General features: G+C 48.0%; 1 protein-coding gene across 1 annotated transcript in view; it reads left to right on the forward strand.

Moving 5' to 3' along the window:
* Positions 1–1,058: 1,058 nt before the first annotated feature.
* The window catches only part of TULP1 (TUB like protein 1), a 594,937-nt gene continuing 573,784 nt past the window's right edge, over positions 1,059–22,211 (forward strand). The window contains exon 1 of the mRNA XM_069238767.1: positions 1,059–1,199. The gene's annotated coding sequence lies outside the window, so the exon portion shown is untranslated. The remainder of the gene's footprint in view (positions 1,200–22,211) is intronic.

A 22,211-nucleotide genomic window follows, 5' to 3' on the forward strand; every position in this document is an offset into this window, starting at 1 on the left:
ACAGCAATTCAGAACATTCCGACCCCTCCTGCACAGCCACTGCAAGTTTGTCAAAGTCCTGGACCAATGACTGTGCAGAATAAGCCAAAACAATACCAACCTGAAGAGTCAAATTCCCAGCAGAAAAGGCCCTCTTCAAACCAGAGTCCACCTTTCGATCGGTGGCATCAGAAAGAGCACAGTCTTCAGGGTTGACAGCCGTTTTAACAATCAAGGTAGCCAGCATGGAATCCAAACACACTGAAGGAGGAAGAGAATCCTCCGCTTCCAGCAAATACAATTTCTGCAGAAAATGTGGAACCTGGGCTTTGTCCACCTCCTTCCATTCCCTGAAAACCATGTCCTTAACAGGCCCCAGGAAAGGCATAGCAAACCTAGAAGGAGTCACATATTGAGGGAACAGGGAAGAATCTTCCCCAGTAGGTTGAAAAGCGGGAAAACCCAAGTTGTCCCAGACGTGAGCCAGAACACTCCTCATAAGACACATATTTGCCTCCAGACGACGTAGAAGGACCATCCCCCTCAGAAGAAGAAGAACCAGCAGCGTCCAGGGAGGTGGAGCAGCCGAGGGACGACCTGCACGAACAGCTCCAGCCTGGAGAGCCCTGGAAACTGCCACTTCAATCATGTCCTGAACTTCCTCACGATACATAAGAGGAGCAGAACCAGCCACATCAGCCCTGCCCACCCTGGTAGACTGTAATGGCACCAGAACCCCCTCATCCTCGGAAGAGGAAGAGGAAGAAATCACTCTCCTGCATTTTGCACCCTTCTTCGACATGATGAACAATCAACCAAATGACCAAAAAACCCAACCCGGGTTAAAAAAGACCAAAAACGGCTAGAACAATATCCAATCAGAATAGGACACCCAATAGGCCCCCCAATCAGGTGAAACAATGAAAATATTTAAAAAAGCGGCCTGAAATGCCCACCTTACCCCCAGAAAACACAGGAAATATGCTGCCGGGCGACCGAAGGGCTCCGTAACACCTCGAACCCGGAAGCACAGCCCCAGCCACAGCAGAGCCGTCCGACCGCGTCAGACGACGTAGCAGGAAACCAGCAAGAGGCAGCCTCGCATGCCACCAACAAGCCGGTTGCTGAGCGAGGGGAAAAAACTGAATCGGAGGCCCCACGACCAGCGCCGAAGAAAAAAAATGATGCCCCCCTCAGCCATGCCAAGGAGGAGAGAAGAGGTAAGTCTCACAGGTAAGGAGACAAAAGAAAACAGGAGTGGGTGGGGGTAGGGGGCTCTTTTAAAAGAGAGGGAATGGGTCTGGGTGAGGCAAGGGAGCCTCATTGGTTAAGGAATGCGAGGGAGGGACGGGAGGTAATCGATTATACACTGCTTGAGTTACATCATTGGAACAGTATGATCAGCGGGAACGTTGAAATTCGACCTGAAAGTGGCCAGGACTCACTGTCCTCTCTTTCTTGTGAACTATTTGTTTGAACATACTCTCTCACGTAACAGCCCATTGTAGCCTCATGGTCCCAACTTGTAGGAGATTGACGTGGTATCAAATGCTGCAATGATTAATAATTTCATACATTCATTATTGAGCTCAGCAGATATTGCTACTCTTGAGCTCAATCAGCATAGAGAATTGCATAACCTGGTAGCTGAGCACTTAACTTCTTTTTATCTAAACCAGTAACTCTCAAGAGAACAAGTAACCTAATGACGGATCACTGGTTTGATAAAGATTGCAGATGAAAAAGGACAGCACTTACAGCAACATGTAAGAGTGATACACGTGAAGATATCAATGTGACAAAGCTATAGTGTGCAGAAAAAAGGAAAACAAGAGATGGCAAGAACTTCTTGCATTAGTAAAAGGCAAGGACCTGCAGCCCTTTTGGCACATTATTATGAATAGTGAGTAAATTTACATAACTGGACCAGAGGACCATATTAAAGAAGATTGCTGGTACTCACACTCCTCTTTGCTCTATTTTTTCCAGATGCATTTTACAGAGAATCTTGCACCATTCAAATTGAAGAAAATTATGTCTGCCATTCAGAGACAAAAACGGAGTAAGGTACCTAGTCTGGATAGAATGCCCACGGTCCTGTACATATCAGATCCTGGATTATGGCACCATTATGTCACCTTTCTTGTTAATTAAATGTTAATGGAGTATCTGTTCCTACATCTTGGCTGGGACCAGAAATTGTCCCCTTACACAAGAAAGATTATACAATTAATCCAGTGAATTATCGCCCCATAAGCCTGTTAGATAACACCCAGAAATGTTTTTCTTGCACCTTACTGCCCAGCATAGAGAAGTGGGCAGAGGAAAACGTATTGTCAGACAGATTTTAGGAAAAAAAGGCTCCAATGCACTAGGCAGTCAGATTGTTTCCTTTGAAGCTGAAATATATATTGTGCTAATAAAATTACCACTTTATGTGGTCTTTGTTGATGTATACCGTACCTTTGATAATGTGTCCAGGCATCTTCTATAGTCATTTTTGTTGGACCAGGGCATTCCATCTGATCTCTAGCTCAATTTGATTAGGCTTTGTGAGGGGCGTTATGCTAAGATATGCTGGGGCCCTGGAGGGGAGAGTACGCAATCATTCCCTTTCAATGAAGGTGTCTAGAAGGGTTGTTGCTTAGCTCCTGTGTTCAATGTATATAAATAAGGTGATTGATGCTGTTGAATCCTGTGCAACTGTTTCTTCCAATGTTGGATAAGCCAATATCGCAATACTTTTCTTCACTGAGAATGTTCTTTTTTTCAGTTGCGGCTAGTTCCTATTTAAAGGGGCAGGGGGGGTGCGGCGCATGGGGTGCTGGGAAGGGGGGAGTGGGACAACATTTAGTAAAAAAAAAAGAAAGAAAGAAATAAAGAAAAGAAACGTTCCTCCTCTATTGCCGCCGCTCCACTGTCCCTTGTTGCTCCAGCTGCAGGCCTGCCCTACACCCAGTCCTGACGCTGCTCAGAGTAGCGTCAGGATTGACTGGGAGGGCGCTCCCAGGCAGACTGGGAGCCTGTGCATTTGCTCTGATGGGTGTGCTCTGTACACTCCCCTCTGAGGCCGTCATCCCCTATGCCCCGCCCCTTTCACCACAAAGGGATAACAAACCAAGTTTATTATCCCTTTGTGGTGAAAGGGTTGCAGCTTCTGCTGCTGCCGGTGGGGAGGGGGTGCTCCTCCACCCTAATGGAGGAGCCGCCCCTGCCTTTTTGTCTCAAAGTCTTCAGCGGCCTACAGGCTCATTTGGTGAATTTGGTCCAATAATGACCTGACTATTAAAACCAAATTGATAATGTTTCGCCTGATATTGTTGTGTAGCCATTTTAGCCATTGCTCCATGCACGTTGTTTTAACACACTAGGCCAAGCCACTGTGCACCTTAACCTAGATATATTTTATTCTGCTTCATTTTTATTATTGTTACAATAGCCACTTTTACGGTCTTGTTTTATTTTCTGTTTATCTAGCTGTTTTTGCCTAGGCCAGCACTCTGTTCTCAAATAAGACATTCTTGATCACTCTGTGCTTCTTCCAAGGCTACAGCATGGTACATTGCCGGTGAACGTGGTAGAAGTTTAGTCTCCAACATTCGTAGAAAGCACACATCCTTAAGTGGGACATTTTCCCACAACATCAGCTGTGTTGTTATAAAAACACTTCCTTGTCCCTTACACGTTAGAGGGAGATTCCAGCCAGAGAACCACGACTGTATGCTGATTGCCGAATGCTTCGCTACAGATGCTAATGCCGACCGCAGGCCTTTGCTTAGGTATGGGGGATGATGTCTTCCCAGGGGAACCTGAAGGGCAGAATTAGAGCTTAACATGCTGTGCTCTATCATGGTCTTGGTAGGAATTGACCGTAGTGACAATATGATAGCGTTTTTTTATGCTTCACTCTCCTTGTCACAATTTTAATACTGTCATGCTGTGTCGTCCTGGTTATTGCAGCTCATGCTTTGCTATCTAAGGTGCAGTCATTTTATTAAAATCATTATTGAAACATATACTGCCTCTGTTTGTCATTTATATATGAGACTAAATGTAACTGAGAGAAACAGATGAGACCTGAGTGACCACGGCTTCCCTGAGAAACCAAGTATGTCAAGGGCTCAGCTGCCCAGTCATCCCTATCATTGGGTAGAGATGAGGCACTGCTAGTTAGCCGGAGCAAAAACGGATTGGAGCGACAGGTGTCACCTGCAGTGGGTTAGACTTAGTCTCCCACACCGCGGGCGATTCTGCCACTCAAAATCCAGTAGTCTCATTAGAATAATGAGAGCCTTTGCGACAATATTACGAACATTTTTAGGCTAAACTTCTCCTCTCTCGAGCAGGTCTGTGAATGTACCTATTTGGGCATCGATTTTGCGTATGAAGCAATACAAGTAGTTCCAGGAGCCTTATGGCACAGTGTTCAGGAGCTGTGATAAGGTTGGACAGTTGATTCATTCAGCCCTGGAGGTTTATAGGGTGCAAGGCTAGAAGTGTTACACTCTATGTTGCCGAATTATGGGGATACTTTGATTTGTCTTATTTATCAAGAAGTGAGATGGGATTTTTTAAATGGCTATTGAGATTACCCTCATAGTACCCCTACAGTATACCTGCTTCTGGAGCTTATGATTATGGATGGTAAGAAATAAAGACCTGTCTCATAGGGCTTTGATTTTGGGGGACACCTGAGTTAGGGTATTATAGAGAGATTTTGATATGAGTTCTAGGCCTCACAGGCAGTCGATGATTAGGCTGGTTCAGGCATATCCGTGAGTTGCTAGGAAAGCTAGGTACATCTGAAATTTCGTCCTCTCCTGAGTTGATCACCCCTGGATGAAATTGAGCCTGTAAAGGCCAAAGTTTGTATTTAAAATTTAGGGTCGATATTCTACATTTAAAGCTTGCAGATATAATTGGAAGACTTCTGGCTTACAATCAAACTTTGCTATACCTACCCAGACCAGTCTGAGGGCAAAAAAAACATTTTTTGCTACTTTGTCCCAAAAAAACAGCATTAAGTCAAAGCTTAAGCAGTTATTGCGCAAGAAGTGCATAAGGAGCGTTACAGCGCAATCGAGTCATTCAAAACGGACACCTCTAAACTGGTGGTCTTTCCATTGGCTGCATGGAAGGTGAAGGAACATTCAGTTACTGATTAAAAGTGAAATATTTAATGCTTTTTTGTCTTTATTTCCTTTTTCTGTTTGTGTTATATTAAGTGATACTATAGTAATTATTATCTACGAGATGATTAGCGTTAGTTTTTGCAAGCTTTTATACCATCTATGCTGTGTATTTTATTTAATCATTTGTAAGTTTTATGGGTTTTGACCCGAAATAAACTATTTTAACTGACATTGCAATGGGAAGAGAAAGTCTCTTAAAGCCCCCTTCCTTGTCACTTTTTTAATAGAAGGTGGTCACTGCATTCTCAGTATCGATGTCAACAGGAGTCTTTCCTACACTGCCATGTCACAGAACCTCAGACCAATATTTCAATGACTCTTCATTCAGAGCAAAGTGTACATTTTCATCAATAGCTGTTGTCATGTTTGCTGACATTTTGAGGTTTCCAAGAGACCACATTTTGCAAAGTATTTATTACCCGATATTTTTTTGCGCTTTACAGGAAATAAATAAAACCGGGGCAGATCTAGGGCCACTGATGTTGCTGAGAATGTAAATATTTGTATAGATAAAGTATTGAAACGAACCAATCAAAGGACAATTGTGAATTGAGTCTCATGACCATAAGTGCCAGAGCACCAACAACAAAATGTTTATTTATCATGTTTATTCAAGAAGTCTGGTTTTCCGCGAACTCTCTAAAGTGCAAGCAAGTGACTAATGCGATTAGTGCATGTACACACATCATTCAAAACACATTATTTTTAGAATAAAATAATGGGAACTGTTTGTTTCTGGTCCACATAATCATTACTTAGCTATTTACAATCAACGCAAATTGTTACACAAAGTGTTGTATGATAGACATAACAGTTGCCAGTGCCAGCAAACGCACCCAAAGCACTGCACGGTGCAAAAGGATCTGTGATGCTATGCATCTAGTTGTACTGGGGCCGGACCCCAGGCAGGACAATAAGATGAAGTTGGCACATTGCCTATGCATTATCCACAGTGCCTGCTTCTCTCATTTTTGAAACAGTAATGACAGTTTATTTAATTAAAAATGCACATTCATTTTAAGAAAATTAGTCACCAAAGTAAGATTCACAAGGTTTTTTAAAGCAAATAGACAAATTCATTGCAGCATTTTTTAAATAAAAGCAATGTCCAAATTTTTCACATCATCTGGTACTAATAGGTTGTTTACAGTGCAGAATTTCTCTATGATCCTTGCGCAATTTGGGTAAAAAATATAGCAATTTATTTTATGATTTGAAAAAATGTACTCTTAAAACAGCATTTTACGATGGCCGTACCTCACTTAAGCCCTGTTGGAAAGTGGGTTATTGGTAGTGGTAAGTCTACCAAAATCAATTTTATGGCTGACATTTCAGGAGAGCAGTAAGAGCTGACTTAACAAACCCCCAGTGTGGCGTATTTCCATAGCTCTCCTCCTCCTCCTAACATCTGCTAATTCCTTCCTTAAACCTGGTATCTGGCTGAGGGGTCCAGAAGGTGGGGGTTAGGTGATCTGGCATTCCCTCCTTTCCTGCTCTCCTTTGAGGCCGTATGTTTTATTACCCCTCCTGCTCTGGCATTCCAGTGTAGCCCCAGAGCTGTCCCTTCACCAGATAGGTTCTCCCTTGGACAGCCACTTCTCACTTAATCAAGCAGCTCTGCTAATCTAATCTTGTTAGCATTGACAAATCCGAGGGGACTTTCAGAAGGCTGGATTTTGGCTTACAGAAAGAAACGCCGTATGACTTTTCTGTACGAGTTGTGATAAATTCACCAATGTCAAATTGCTCGATTTATCAAAACAAATCTTTTAAGTCCTTGAATGGCTTTTCTATGCTTTTTCTTACTACATTAACAATAAAATACAATATTGCAATGATAACCTATGTCGGTCAGTAGCTACAATAGGGAAAAATTAAATTATCAGTTTTTCCCTTACCAGGGTTTATAAAAGATATTTAATAAGGCCCCTGCGTATAGTTACATGACCCTCCACCCTTGGGGTACCTACTATGTGAAAATAAAGTAGATCATCACATTTAAAGTGCCCATAGCACCTAAGTCGAATTGGGACACCATTTACATTTAAATGCATTCTCCAGAGACAGGTTGCATTAAAAAACAAGCATCGGCAATGCAATGGGTCTCGCATTTGCTCAAGTTACAGCTATTAGCGTTGTAAACTCCTAACCAGACTTTTCTTGAACACATAAACTAAAAATGAAAAGAAAAACAGTTTCACATAAGGGAGCCGATGGCCACCATGAGTGTGAAGGAAACACACAAAAGGAAACAGAAGTTCGCTCGCAGTCAAAAGTATTGGCAAAAGTGCAATTATCCAAGTAACAAGCAAAAGTGCAATTATCCATGTAAGAGGGTCGATGTCATGCAAAGCGCTCAACTACTGCCTAGCGAGATCGTGCTGCATAGGAAATAAAAAGAAAAAGTAGTCCAGAAACCATGCTGAAAACACAGAGCCTCAAATGTTTTCAGTAGTTTATCAGTGCTAATCACTTTAAAGGGCATGACATATGCATACCTTTCACTAATGAAATCAAGCGAATTTTAAAAGGCAAGCCCACGAACCGATCAAACTGATGGGCGTGCTTATTAAACAAAATACCAGGGCACTGCAAAAGGTAGTCCAAGCAGTATAGACAAATAGTAACAAAGTCCAGAATTCATAAAGAGATGTTTTCTTCTTCCAATGAATAACCTTTATTTCTGGTAAGTATACACAATGCGGTAAACAGCCAACACGTGTTTCGTTCGAAGGACTTTTTCAAGGCAAAATATAATGAGTAGAGATGAATTCATACATGAGAGGACTGAATTGTCATAGAGTCCAGCGCAGAAAATTGGAGTTCACCGGTAAAAGTGAAACAGCAAATCACTGTAACGTGGTTTATCAGGAAAAGTCTCAGGGCATCAAGTCGATCATAACATGATTAAATATAAACAGGCCATGATAAGCCCAGAAGAAACCGTGTAAGGCAGAGTCGGTCCGAGTAGTCCTACGTTCGAGCAGTGTATGGCCCATGGGCGTGGTTTAAAGCCCATAGAGAGATTACAACAGGGACAGAGCGCTTGTGCGCTCAACCCTAATGACAGAAAACCTTCAGCAGTGCCCACATGCAAAGGGCAACAATTCTGCTGGGCCTCTACTTCCATGCCCTAATATGTACTATGGTCTTATAGGTAGTTGGCACCCCTTTGCCATATTATTTACTAGGGACTTAAAGAGGCCGTCATGCACATTGTATGAATTTACCTTTTAAAAACAGGCTTCAAGGCAGGTCTGCTTTTAAAAGGATGGAAAGCACACAGCAATGCACACATGCATGTGCAGAAATTCTGCTGGGCATCTAATCTCCTTGCCCATTATACACTAGGGACTTATAGGCAGATTGTACCCCTTTGCCCTACTTTATACTAGGGACTTACAGGGTCTGTCAGGCCAATTGGAAGGGTACCATAATACCTAGTGTACTCTACTACATTTGTGTGTTTTAACATAGCACTTGCCTGGGTCTTTAACAGAGCCCAGGGCACTGTCAGAATCAGTTACCATCAGCACCAGTCAGCAACAACAAAAAATGGTGATGAACAGGGCTAAACGATGACGTTGCAACAAGCCCTCATTCTAAGGGACAGGTAATTCTTAATTGAGTAAGAAAGTTTTTAGCGAAATGGAAATGATAAGGGCTGCAACAACAGAGCTTTCTTGGTATTGTACCTCCTGGACGTTCGACGTGCTGAAAACCGGAACAATTTCCGGGCAGTACATGGTACATCACCACTGGTAAAGTAATTGATTCCTGTGTGGTAAGTCCCGCACATCTCCTTTCAGTAATGAAGCAAAGAAAATGTCTGGTTTCATCAGAAATCTCTTTCTGCTGTAGTGGATATTGTGAAAAAACATTCATGCATATCCAGATATAGTGGGAAACTTTCTGAGAAAATGGTTTTGTATGGCCTGCTTCCAGGATATCTCTCTGTATCCTCGCTGAGAGTGGAATTATAGAATTGCTTTCTTTCTGCTTTCTTTGTGGTGATGATTGATCTGGGGCCACAGGAACTAGCTTCACATACAATAACCAAAACTGAGCTATTTACCAAGACATTGCTTCATGAGATTGGTCCGGATGGCTGGAACACAAAAATGTGTGGATCACATGAGTAGCAGTGCTTCCAGGATAATTTATCTGGTGCTGCATTGTAACTACAGCATCCCAGAGTGGTTAAAACTGTTCTCCTGCCACAGCCTAGAACAGTGTTTTTCAACCTGTGGGTCGGTCACAGGCCAATTTTTGATGGGTCGCGAAAGCCAAAGCAAAAAATAAGGATGCCTTTAAGTCTTGTATTTATCATGTCACATTTGCTGCACTTCAAAGACAAGTCAAATGTCAGGCTATGTCTTCTGCGGGTTGTCTTTGAAAGAGCGTATTCGGCTGTGCTGCTATGGCTCTTAAATATGAACGCAAAAGGGTGGTTGTAGGAGGCTGGCCTGGCTTATAGTGGGTACCTAGTGGTACTTACACCTTGTGCCAGGTCCAGTTATCCCTTATGCTACAGGAAGAAGAGAAGAGCGTCCAGCCAAATGACTTCCTGAGAATGCCAAATTTGTGGAAAGGTTGTAGGAACTACAAACCGGAAGGCCTGGACCCTTAACCTCCCAATAATAACAGTACTAGGTTAATTGGAGGTGAGTTCCCACATCAAGAATTTCTATTAATAAGCACTGTGCATACTATTGGTGAATGTTCAGCAGTCGTTTATTTACATTAGAAAAGGAAATCATGAGTAGCTGCAAGGCAAAACAATGCACAAAATCCACAGTTGCCAGGGGTTCCACTGATTTAGAGCCCAGTTGGTTCTTGACAAGCTTGAAGGAATTATTAAGTTCCAAGAATCGGCAAAATTACAGTCCAATTAAGTAATGCCAAAATTGGAGAGAGATCAGGTAGCAGTGTTCGGAGGAGTAACAGCCAAAATTGAAGAGAGATCAGGTAGCAGTGTTCGGAGGAGTAACTGCCAACACGTGTTTCGCCCCTTTAGCGAATAAGCAAGGGCTTTCTCATGGCGGGGCCCTGTTCAGCGGTTCTTGTCACGGCAGCCCCTGTTCAGCGGTGCTTCTCACGGCGGGGCCCTGTTCAGCGGTGCTTGTCACGGCGGGGCCCTGTTCAGCGGTGCTTGTCACGGCGGGGCCCTGTTCAGCGGTGCTTGTCACGGCGGGCCCTGTTCAGCGGTGCTTCTCACGGCGGGGCCCGTTCAGCGGTGCTTGTCACGGCGGGGCCCTGTTCAGCCGTGCTTCTCACGCCGGGGCCCTGTTCAGCAGTGCTTCTCACGCCGGGGCCCTGTTCAGCGTTGCCTGTCCTGTGTTTCTAGGGAGCCAGACCTGGCCAATACCTCCCGCTCAGTCGCCATCCGACCTTGCGGTAGCGGGGCCCTCCTGTGATGGAGTCCTGGGCCCGTGGGTGTCGTCCGTTACACCCGAAATGGGGCTGGTGGGGCCCTCCTGGGCAGCTCGCCTGCTGCCTGACTTCTCCGCCCTGCTGCCCTTGCCCTCCTTCGCTGAAGCTCTGTGGCCCTTGCCTCCCTTTGATGATGTGGCAGGTGACGGGGCAAGGCTACTGTCCTTGGTGGCAGCCGTCTCAGGCTTGTCGCGCCGGCCCTTATTTTTTTTGGTCCTCTTCCCAGGGGGTGGGCTGGCTGTCCCTTTGCTGCTGGCCGATGTTCCTGCCCTAGGAGCTGGGGGACTCCAATAGCCCTGCACTATGGTCATAGTAGATGCAGGGCTGGTGGTGGCTGAGGTGCTCTTTGGACTCTTACCAGATGGAGGGGGTGGGTCAGTGGTTGGAAAGAGGTCAAGGTTGGAAAGGAAAAGCAATTTAGAAAGACAGGGACGGGTAGGTGTAGTGGTTATGGGTGTGGAGGAAGAGGATGTGGTTGTAGGAGAGTCAAGTGTGCTGTCTTTGGGTGCAGGTGCTTGTGCTGGAGGCTGTCGTGAGGTGGATGGCTGTTGGGTGGGTGGCTGCCTGCGTTTGTGTGGTTTGGAAGAGAGGTGACAGACACACTGGGAGAGGACACAGGGGACGTGTAAATGGCAGTGGGGGTGGTGACTGCACGTGTGCGGACTGTACTGGAGGGTGTGCTGGTGATGGAAGTACTGGCTGATGGTGGTGTGCATGCAGGTGTGAGTGGAGACATCACAGGGAGGGAGGAGGGAGACGAGGAGGTGGGGGACACAGAGGTGGTAGTGACTGTTGGCATGTCTGCATCTGGATGTTGCTTGGGTGAATGCTTGTGGGATCTGTGGTGCTTATGTCTGGATGAGCTGCCCTTGGGTGTTGAGGTGTGTGCAGGCTGGTCTGATGGTGTGGATGGGATAGGCAGAGGAACAGGAGACTGGGACTGGGTGGAGGGAGTTAGAAGAGGGAGGCTGGAGACAGGGACAATGGCTGCCGTCAGTGCTGAGGCCAGAGCGCTGAACGATCGCTGATGGGCAGCCTGACCCGAATGAATGCCCTCCAGGTATGCATTGCTCCGATGCACCTCCCTTTCTACACCCTGGATGGCATTCAAAAGGGTAGACTGCCCAACAATGATGGTCCTCAGGAGGTCAATGACCTCCTCACACAGGGGCAGGGCCTGAGGTGCCTGGGGCGAAGGAGATGGTCGGCTTCCTGGCCGAGCGGGCACGGAGCGAAGGCTGAGGGGCTGCTGGGAGGGCGGGGCTGGTGCGCTGGGTGGCGGCTGTACCTGTTGTGGCGGTGTGCACGGATGTTGCCGCCACCGCAAGGGAGCTCCCTTCCGAGGACGTGTCGGTGTCGCTGACGTCTCCACGGGTCCCCGTTGTGGAGCTCCCCTCGCCCTCCGTCTCACTGGTGTACTCGGAGTCTGTTGCATGGCCCTCCGGGGCCATGTGAGATGCAGCTCCCTCGTGCTCCGATGCCACTTCTCCTCCGCCTGATGATGCTAATGCACACATGAACAGGAAGACAAAGAAAATGGGGGGGGGAGAAATGAAGACAGGTTGAGTGCATGCATTGGCAACACCGTTGGCGGAGAGGACAGAGACAGAAGCCCTCAGCACTAGGCCGCGCAATCGGGGTACACTACTCAGTTATTGTGATTAGGCCTACAGGTCTATGGACGACAAATGCACAAATGGGTGAGGCCGGACCATGGATAGCTGTACTTGGCACCCTACAGAGGTGGGGGGCGGGGCACAGGGCCATGCCTAACGGAGGGGCCTAGCCTACAGAATACGCCCTGGCCTAGGGATACCCACAGCCCTCCTCCCCCACCCAGACACCTCCACTGCGCGTAAATATAGCTGAATGTGCTGCTACTCACCCCCTTGTGTCTGCTGTGATGTCCTCATGCGCCCATCCAAATCGGGGTAGGCCACCGCCAGGATCCGGGACATCACGGGGGTCAATCGGCGGCTGACACCCCTCCTACGTTGGGAGGCCATCCCCAGCAGAGACTCGGCGGTCTTTCTGGTCCCGCGGCGGATGTCCTCCCACCTCTTGCGGCAGTGGGTGCCCGTCTGTTGTGGACCCCCAGGGCCCGGACGTCCTTGGCGATGGCACGCCAAATATCGATCTTCTGATGGGCGCTGAACTATGTGACATGTACAGGGTGGGAAAGGAAATATCATCACTTTTCTGCCTGGTCAATGTGAGTGGCCCCCCCTCTCCAACCTTGCCATGTGGCACATGCTCTCATCTGTCGTGCGTTGCACTCCTCACTCGCTCACCTCCCCACCATCTTACATCCACCCCACTCAACACAGGCATAGCCCATTCAACGTGCACCCTGTGTACTAACCTGTTGGTCTGGAGGACCGTAGAGTAGCTCATACTGGGGGAGGACCCCATCAACAAGTTTCTCCAGTTCTTCTGAAGTGAAGGCAGGGGCCCTTTCCCCAGTCGCAGCAGCCATTGTATCTCCCAGACCGAGGTCACAGCAGCACTTGCAGTATAGGTCCTCTCCCGTGGATGATCAGGTCTCGAGTGATAAATCAGATAGAAAATGGCGGTCACGCCCGCGGCGGTGCGTACCGCCGCGGTGCGTACCGCGACCGCCGGCGCACATTGTCATTGGCTCCTGAAACCCATAGGGTTCAATGTTAACCAATGCGGCTTAGCGCCGCAGTCTTCGACCGCCTACCGCCACGGTGTGCCACGCCAGCGCATTGACCTCACATCCCAATGTCACACTTCACAGGTCAGGCAGCCGCCATTTCGAGGGCCCACATGGCATAATTTATACTGCGTCACACAGGCCTAGGCCTTGCATTGCCACTCATATTAGCCTTTCAATGCATAGCGATTCGTTTACTGTGCAAGCTGTGTGTACGAACCTGTGGGTTGCTTGACTCTGTGCTCCATGTTGTCCTTCCTAGGCACCGTCCGCTGGGACTTGCGAGGAGAAGGACGAATCCTCCTGTGTACCGACCGCTGGTGGACCTGTCGACAATGGAAGAACGACATATCATACTTAGATACAGGCTTGACAGAGCCACTATACATGAACTGTGTGCCCAGCTGGAGCCAGACCTGATGTCACCCATCCGCCAACCCACAGGGATTCCCCCTCTGGTGCAGGTTCTGTCAGTACTCCATTTTTTGGCAAGTGGGTCTTTTCAGACAACAGTGGCCATGTCATCTGGGATGTCTCAGCCTATGTTTTCTAAGGTTTTGTCCAGAGTGTTGTCTGCCCTGATGAAATACATGCGGAGCTACATAGGTGGGAGGTGGGAGATTTGGCTACAGTGAAGGGTTATTTCTGTGCCCTTGGCATATCCCCAACATCATTGGTGCCATTGATGGGACCCATGTGCCTTTGGTCCCCCCCAAAGAAAGTGAGCAGGTGTACAGGAACAGAAAACGTTATCATTCGATGAATGTCCAGGTGGTCTGTTTGGCTGACCAGTACATCTCTCATGTAAATGCTAAGTTCCCTGGGTCAGTGCATGACGCGTATGCCATGCGAAATAGCAGCATCCCTTATGTGATGGAACAGCTACAGAGACACCTTGTGTGGCTATTAGGTGACTCTGGTTACCCCAACCTGTCGTGGCTACTGACCCCAGTGAGGAATCCCCGGACCAGGGCAGAGTACCGTTCCTCCTGCTGTGCCTGGATCTCCTGGAACCTGGCCAGTACTCTCGCCATCGTCTCCTGGGAGTGGTGGTATGCTCCCATGATGGAGGAGAGGGCCTCTTGGAGAGTGGGTTCCCTGGGCCTGTCCCCCCCCCCTGTCGCACTGCAGCCCTCCCAGTTCCCCTGTTTCCCTGGGCCTCTGTCCCCTGGACGGTGTGCCCACTACCACTTCCCCCAGGTCCCTGTTGTAGTTGGGGTGGTGGGTCAACCTGGGTGCCCTGTAGTGGCGGACACACCGCTGATTGACGTGTTCTGGAGACAGAGGCATGGGCCCGCTGGGTGGGAGCTGTGCTGGTGTTCCCAGAGGGGGTTAGGTCTGGTGTAGCCTGTGGCTGTCTGTGGGGAACCGACTGTCCAGAGGTCCCCGATGGTCCGGGCTGGTCATCTGGGTCCAGGGAGACAGAGCTGCTGTCATCGCTGGGGGCCTCTTCTGGGGGAGGGATGGACATCTCTGTACCCTCCGTTGCGGGGTGGTGGCGTTCGGGTCCTGCAGGGGTATAAGGGTATGGTTATAGCTTCTGTGTGTGGCATTTCGTGTGATGGGTGGGTGGCCGTGTACCCAAGTGCAGGCATTCCCTTGTGGGGGCTTTTGTGAGGGTGGCTTGTGGGGGTGATGTGTGTGTGCAGTGGGCATGCTTTGGTGATGGGTGTCCATGCTTTGTGGTCGCATGCAGGGCTTGGTGTTGGGATGGGTGGGTTGTGATGGTAAGCCATTTGCAAGGAGTTGTTGTGGTGGGGGTGGGGGTATGTGCTGGCATGCAGGTGGGATGGGGGTGGGAAGAAGTAGTTAAGATTTGACTTACCAAAGTCCATTCCTCCGCCTACTCCTGCGAGGTCCTTAGGATGCAGGATGTGCAAGACTTCCTCCTCCCATGCTGTAAATTCTGGGGGAGTAGGTGGGGGTCCGCCGCCAGTCTTCTGCACCGCAATGTTGTGCCTTGATACCATGGAACGCACCTTCCCCCGTAGGTCGTTCCATCGCTTCCTGATGTCCTCCCGATTGCGTGGATGCTGTCCCACCGCGTTGACCCTGTCCACTATCCTTTGCCATAGCTCCATCTTCCTAGCAATTGTGGTGTGCTGCACCTGTGACCCGAAGAGCTGGGGCTCTACACTAGCTATTTCCTCCACCATGACTCCGAGTTCTGCGTCGGAGAACCTGGGGTGTCTTTGGGGTGCCATGGGGTGGTGTGGATGAGGTGAGGGATGTTGTATGTGTTGTAGAGTGTGATGTGTGTGGTGGTGTATGGTGTTTTGTGCGTGGTAATTGTGTGGGTGATGTTGTGATTTGCCTCTGTGTGATGGTCTACTCTAAGCAGTGCTGTCTCTCTCTGTCCTTAATTCGCAATTGTGGTCGTAGGGGTTTGTGGGCGATGTGGGTGTGTGTTTTATATTGTATTGGGTGTGTGGGAGTGGTGTGTGTATGTGTATCAGGTGTGTGTATTTCAAATTGTCCAATGTGGTTGTGTTTTGTAAGGGTGTGTGTATTGTGACCGCGGCGGTGTGTACTGCCAATAGACTACCGCGGTTGAAAAACCGCCGCGTGGATTCGTGGGTCGGAATGGCATGGGCGTATTTGTGTTGGCGTGACGGTGGAGGTTTGGTCATCGCCATTTTTTCGCTGACCTTTGGTGTGGCGGACTATTGTGGATGTCGGGTTTTTGGAGGTTTTCAAGTAGCGGGTCAGAATGACTGTGGCGGTTTACCGCGGCGGTGTTATGGCGGTCTTCTGACCGGCGGTAAGCGCCTTTTACCGCCGAGGTCAGAATGACCCCCTATGTGTTGAAACACTGCCGCTGCAGACACCAGACCAAACGGCTTCCTTTTAAATCTGAAGGTCCCAAAAGGTGTGATAAATGTTGTATACTCTCTAGAGTCATCATGTAGCATGACCTGATTGTAAGCTGAAGTCAAGTCTAACTTGCTGAAAAACTTTGACCCATGCAATAACTTGACCATCTCAGTTATGTTCGGCAGAAGAAATTGATCACTGACCACACACTTATTCAAATTTCTCAAATCCACACACAACCAGTTTTCTCCTGTTTGTTTGCGTGCCACAACAATGGGAGAAACCCACTCGGATGATTCCACTGGTTCAATTATTCCCTCGTCACACAACCTCCGTATTTCTTTTTCAACATAATCCTTCATCGGGATGGGGATGGGGCGCACTTTGGCCACCACTGGTACTGATCCTTCTTTAACTTTGATACGATTAACATATTTTTTTAAACAACCCAAATTGTCACTGAACACTTCACTGTACTCTTTATCAAATCCAGGTTCATCCTCTGCATTACCCTCATCTATAGAAACTGCACAAACATTTTGACACTTTCCAATGAACTCTTTGCATAATTCTTGTTTTACTTTATCACTCGAACATCTCAACATAAACTGGTCTCTAATGCGCTCATTAATCGTGGTTCCAAATTTGCACATAGATGCTAATTTCCTTAAAGCCGTTATATATTCTTCAATAGTTTCCCCTGGCTTTTGCTCTTTCATGCCAAAATGGCACCGCTCCAAAATGGTACTGATTTTTGGTAGAAAATGCAGATCTAGCTTCTTTAAACACACTTCAAATTCATTTAAATCTTTACCTTCATCTCCTGCATCCGGTAAAGTCTCAAAAATGTCCTGCCCTTCGCACCCTAAACAGTGCATTAGTAACGCTGTTTTCCTTTCATTGGATAAGTTGGTGCCACAAACTCTAGAATAATGAAGAAATGTATTTTTCCATTTAGACCACTTGATAGGTGGTTCCCCTGCTACGGTGAGAAAAAAAGGTGGAGGAGAAATATTCTGCATACTGTGTTTCTTTTAGGAATCTTTTGTATATTTGATAAATCTGGTTTAATAAACTTCCAAATGGTGAAATACTTTGCAAAATGTGGTTTGCTCAGTTATGTAGGAAAATAATAATTTCCCTTTTGTACTCTCTCCATATTATTATGTACACCTTCAGAGTGTTTTCGCTGGAAAATACCCCATGTATTACTATATATATTTTTTTGTTTGTTTAATTAAGCAATCATAGAATCTTCCTAGATATCACTTAGAGAAGAACCTTTGAAGAGACAACAATGCCGGGAGGTAAATCAACCTCAGCGCGAAGGGTGAGTGAGTCAAACGAAAGCGCGTGTAGAAACTGATGCATGCACGACAGCCGCGTGTGATTCTCCGGTCTTACAATGGTAGCGCATTCGACGGCACGTGTCAGTCTTCACTGGAGGCTGGCACGCAGGAGACTCGTGCGATCCTCTGGTCTTAGATGGTAGCGCGCGCAGTGGCACACGTTCGTCTTCACCGGAGGCTATTTTGAAAGTAAACGCGCAAGAGGAAAGCGCGAGGGGAAGCGCGCCTGTCTAAGCAGAAGAAATAGCAATCATTTCATCGGTGTGAGCAGGGAGTTCACAGACATAGAATCCCTTCCATTCTGCCATCTACCACACATATACTCCCATAGGAGGTAAGTAATATACACAGTTAGAAAAGTAGTGCAAACACTGTAGGACACAATAGAACGCAATAGGAGACAATAGGCCTAGGGGCAACACAAACCATATACTCCAAAAGTGGAATGCGAACCACAAATGGACCCCAGACCTAGTGTAGTGTGTCGCTGGGAGTGTAAGAAAACACTAAGGGTGTCCAAGATACCCCACCCCAAGACCCTGAAAAGTACAAGTAAAGTTACCCTACTACCTCAGAAAGACAGTAAAGTCGAGATAGGGGATTCTGCAAAGACAACAACTGACTGCAAAGCACTGATGATGGATTCCTGGACCTGAGGACCTGTAAAGGAAGGAGACCAAGTCCAGGGGTCACGCAAGTATCAGGGGGGGAACGAACCAACTAAACCCCGGATGAAGGTGCAAAAGGGCTGCCTCTGGGTGGAAGAAGCCGAAGATTCTGCAACAACGGAAGATGCCAAGAATTTCTCCTTTGGTCAGAAGATGTCCCACGGCGTGCTGGAGGATGCAGAGTTGTTTACATGCAGAAAGACCGCAAACAAGCCTTGCTAGCTGCAAGAGTCACGGTTGAAGGTTTTGGGTGCTGCCAGGGCCCAGGAAGGACCAGGAGGTCGCCCCTTGGAGGAGGAGACAGAAAGGGTGCTCAGCAACACGAAGAGCCCACACAGAAGCAGGCAGCACCCGCAGAACTACCTGAACAGGCGTTTCGAAGATCTGAGCACAACGGTTGACTCAGCACAACAAAAGGGAGTCCCACGAGGTCGGAGTGCAACTCAGTGAGTTGTGCAATGCAGGACGGAGTGCTGGGGACCTGGGCTAGGCTGTGCATGAAGGAAGTCTTGCAAAAGTGCACAGAATCCCTAGCAGCTGCAGTTCATGCAGTACACATGATTACTGTCTGGCGTGGGGAGGCAAGGACTTACCTCCATCAAATTTGGACAGAAGGGCCACTGGACTGTCGGAGACACTTGGATCCAGCTCCTGTGTTCCAGGGACCACGCTCGTCAAGATGAGAGGGGACCCAGAGGACCAGTAAGGCAGAAGTTTGATGCCTACGTTGGCAGGGGGAAGATTCCGTCGACCAACGGGAGATTTCTTCTTGGCTTCCAGTGCAGGGTGAAGGCAGACAGCCCTCAGAACATGCACCACCTGGAAACAGTCGAGAAAGCTGGCAGGATGAGGCACTACGATGTTACTGGTAATCTTCTTGCTACTTTGTTGCAGTATTGCAGGCGTTCTGGAGCTGTCAGCGGTCGATCCTTGGCAGAAGTCGAAGAGGGAAGTGCAGAGGAACTCTGGTGAGCTCTTGCATTCGTTATCTGGTGAGATACCAATGGGAGAGACCCTAAATAGCCCTCAGAGGAGGATTGGCTACAGAGAAAGGTAAGCACCTATCAGGAGGGGTCTCTGATGTCACCTACTGGCACAGGCCACTCAGAGGTGTCCATTGTGCCCTCACACCTCTGCATCTAAGATAGCAGAGGACTGGGACACACTGGATGAGCTCTGGGCACCTCACCTGGGAGGTGCTGGTCAGGGTAGTGGTCACTCCCCTTCCCTTTGTCCAGTTTCGCGCTGGAGCAGGGCTGGGGGGGATCCCTGAACCGGTGTAGGCTGGCTTATGAAAGGAGGGCACCATCTGTGCCCTTCAAAGCATTTCCAGAGGCTTGGAGAGGCTACTCCTCTCAGGCCCTTCACATCTATTTCCAAAGGGAGAGGATGTAACACCCTCTCTCAGAGGAAATCCTTTTTTCTGCCTTCCTGGGACTGGGCTGCCCAGGCCCCAGGGGGGCAGAAACCTGTCTGAGGGTTGGCAGCAGCGGTAAAACTGCAGAGAAAATCCCAGAACGTTAGTTTGGCAGTACCTGGGCTCTATGCTGGAGCCCCAGGGATGCATGGAAAATCTCCTGGAACCCCAATAACCTGGGTACCTAGGTACCATATACTAGGGAATTATAAGCGTGTTCCAGTGTGCCAATCAAAAATGGTAAAATTAGTCACTAGCCTGCAGTGACAAATTTAAAAGCAGCGAGAGCATAAACACTGAGGTTCTGATTAGCAGAGCCTCTGTGATACATTTAGGCACCACACAGGGAACACATACAGGGCACACTTTATGAGCACTGGGGTCCTGGCTAGCAGGATCCCAGTGACACAGCAAAAACAAACATATATACAGTAAAAATTGGGGTAACATGCCAGGCAAGATGGTACTTTCCTACAGTGGTCACTTTTCTGTTCGTCGCGATTTGGTGGTCACATTTCTTCATAACATGAAGAAGCGCTTATTTTTAAACGGTGCACTGAAATGCATACAAATAAAGTGCATAGTTGTATAAAACTTTTTTTATTTTTTTATTAAACAATTGCTCAGCTTACACAACTTTGCATCATCATGAGTTAATAGGGTGAAGCATTATATCGACAATAAATCCCCACACACAGTCCCAACTAGTAATTAAGCAAAATGATGTTATAAAAAACTCCTATGATCTATCACGACCCCGTGGAGGCCTCCACAGAGGTACATCTTTACCTCAGGTATTTCCCTCCCCAATACCTTTTATTAACCTCTGTACTCAACCCAGGGGGGTCCAGATCTTTTCACATTTCTTGGAGCAACCTCAGCATTTATAAATCACCTGTTCGGCTCTTCGGCAATAGTCCAGGTCCCTCTTCCAGTCTCTCAGAGTTGGTGATTGTGCTGCCCCCCATGCCTCCCAATATTCCTCTTGGCCAGCCCCGTTGTCAGCACGAGCCAAGTCCTCTGAGGTTTGGGCCACCTCTCCTCCCCTGTTATGTGTAATAAGAGCCATCTTTCCTCCAACGGTATTGTGAGGCCTGTCACTTGATTCATGACTGCTACCACCTCCTGCCAATAGGCCTGAACTTTGGGACGCTCCCAAAGTATATGAAAGAATGATGCTACCACACCACACTCCCTAGCACACAGAGCGGAGTTGCTTCGCTCCCAGCGATGGAAGAGTGTCTGGGCGATACAGGTTCAATGCAGTATTCAGAGCTGTATTAAACGTAAGTGAGCTCTAATCACAATTTCTCTGGGGTTCTGTAGTGCCTCTACCTCGTCATCTTCCTCCAGCATCTCAGTGTCCCCCTCCCAAGCCCTCGGCACTGTACACATGGGATTGGGGGAGTTATTCATCAGCTTCCTATATGTCAGGAAAATGGCTTTCTCTGGCATGGTATCCATAAGGAGACGGTTCTCCAATGGAGATGACTCCAGCAGATATTCCCCTTTGGGTATGTGACAGTGCATCGCATGCCTCAACTGTAAATTGTCTCTCATTTCAAAGTCCCTTTTCAGATCGTCAAAGGAGACCAAGGTCCCCCCTCCAAATATCTCCCAGGCGTTCAGTACCAATGATGCTCCATTTACAGAAGCCATCTAGCTTTCTCACTTCTGTCAACTGGTCTCTGTCCCACAGTGGTGCCATTTCTGTAAACTTGCCCTTCCCAACCCAAGTATTTGGTGGCCTATATCAATGCCCTTACTACAGTTTGTGTGCGTAACGGGAGCATACGTTCTTGACTCCCGCCATACTGGGTGAATGGGTAGCCTCAGGTCCCCATGACTTCCCTGTCGACCCAGTAAGCTGGGTCACCATCATCCACAAATTTCCACTCATTGACTGTGATCAATTGTGATGCCCAATAATAGACATGGATATCAGGGACCGCCAGGCCCCCTTCGAATACTCCGCGCTGAAGTTTGGTCAGTGAAATGCGCAAGCTGCCAGCGTCCCACAGAAGTTTGCGTACCTCACTGCTAACCCTAATGAAAAAGTTGCTGACACTTTGTAGGGAGTATTTTGCAGCACACATAATAGGCATGGCAGCGACATCATTTTAAAGAGCACCACTTGGCCCATTAAGGACACCGGAAGCACCTGCCATTTGGCTACATCGCTGCAGAGGTGCTCCAATTGTGGAAGTAGGTTTTGCCTCTGAAACTCCTTCGCACTTCGTGTCACGTAGATACCTAGATACTGGAAACCCTCTACCTCTACTGGGGTCACACCTCTGGTTGTGAGTGTGGGCACTTCCCCCCCCTGCCAGGGAAAAAACAGTGGTTTGTCCCAGTTGATGGTGTATCCAGAATGGGCGCCAAAAGTATAGAGTATCCTGTCTATCATAATGCTGGGACGCTTGACATATAGAAGGATGCCATCAACATATATAGGGAGAGTCTCCCTTCCCAACCACTGCCTCTTTCAATGCCCCATACAAGCGGGTCCTGTTGCACCAATGCGGCAAGTGGTTTGAGGGCCAATGCACAGATCATTGGAGACAGGGGGCAACCCTGTCTGGTGCCCCTGCTCAGAGCAAAAGGATGAGACAAGGCCCCATTCACTCTCACTCTCGCCAGGAGTCTTTGGTAGAGGAGCCTAACCCAACCAGAGAACTGTGA

Source organism: Pleurodeles waltl, chromosome 6 (genome assembly GCF_031143425.1).
Source record: "Pleurodeles waltl isolate 20211129_DDA chromosome 6, aPleWal1.hap1.20221129, whole genome shotgun sequence".
NCBI lineage: Eukaryota > Metazoa > Chordata > Amphibia > Caudata > Salamandridae > Pleurodeles > Pleurodeles waltl.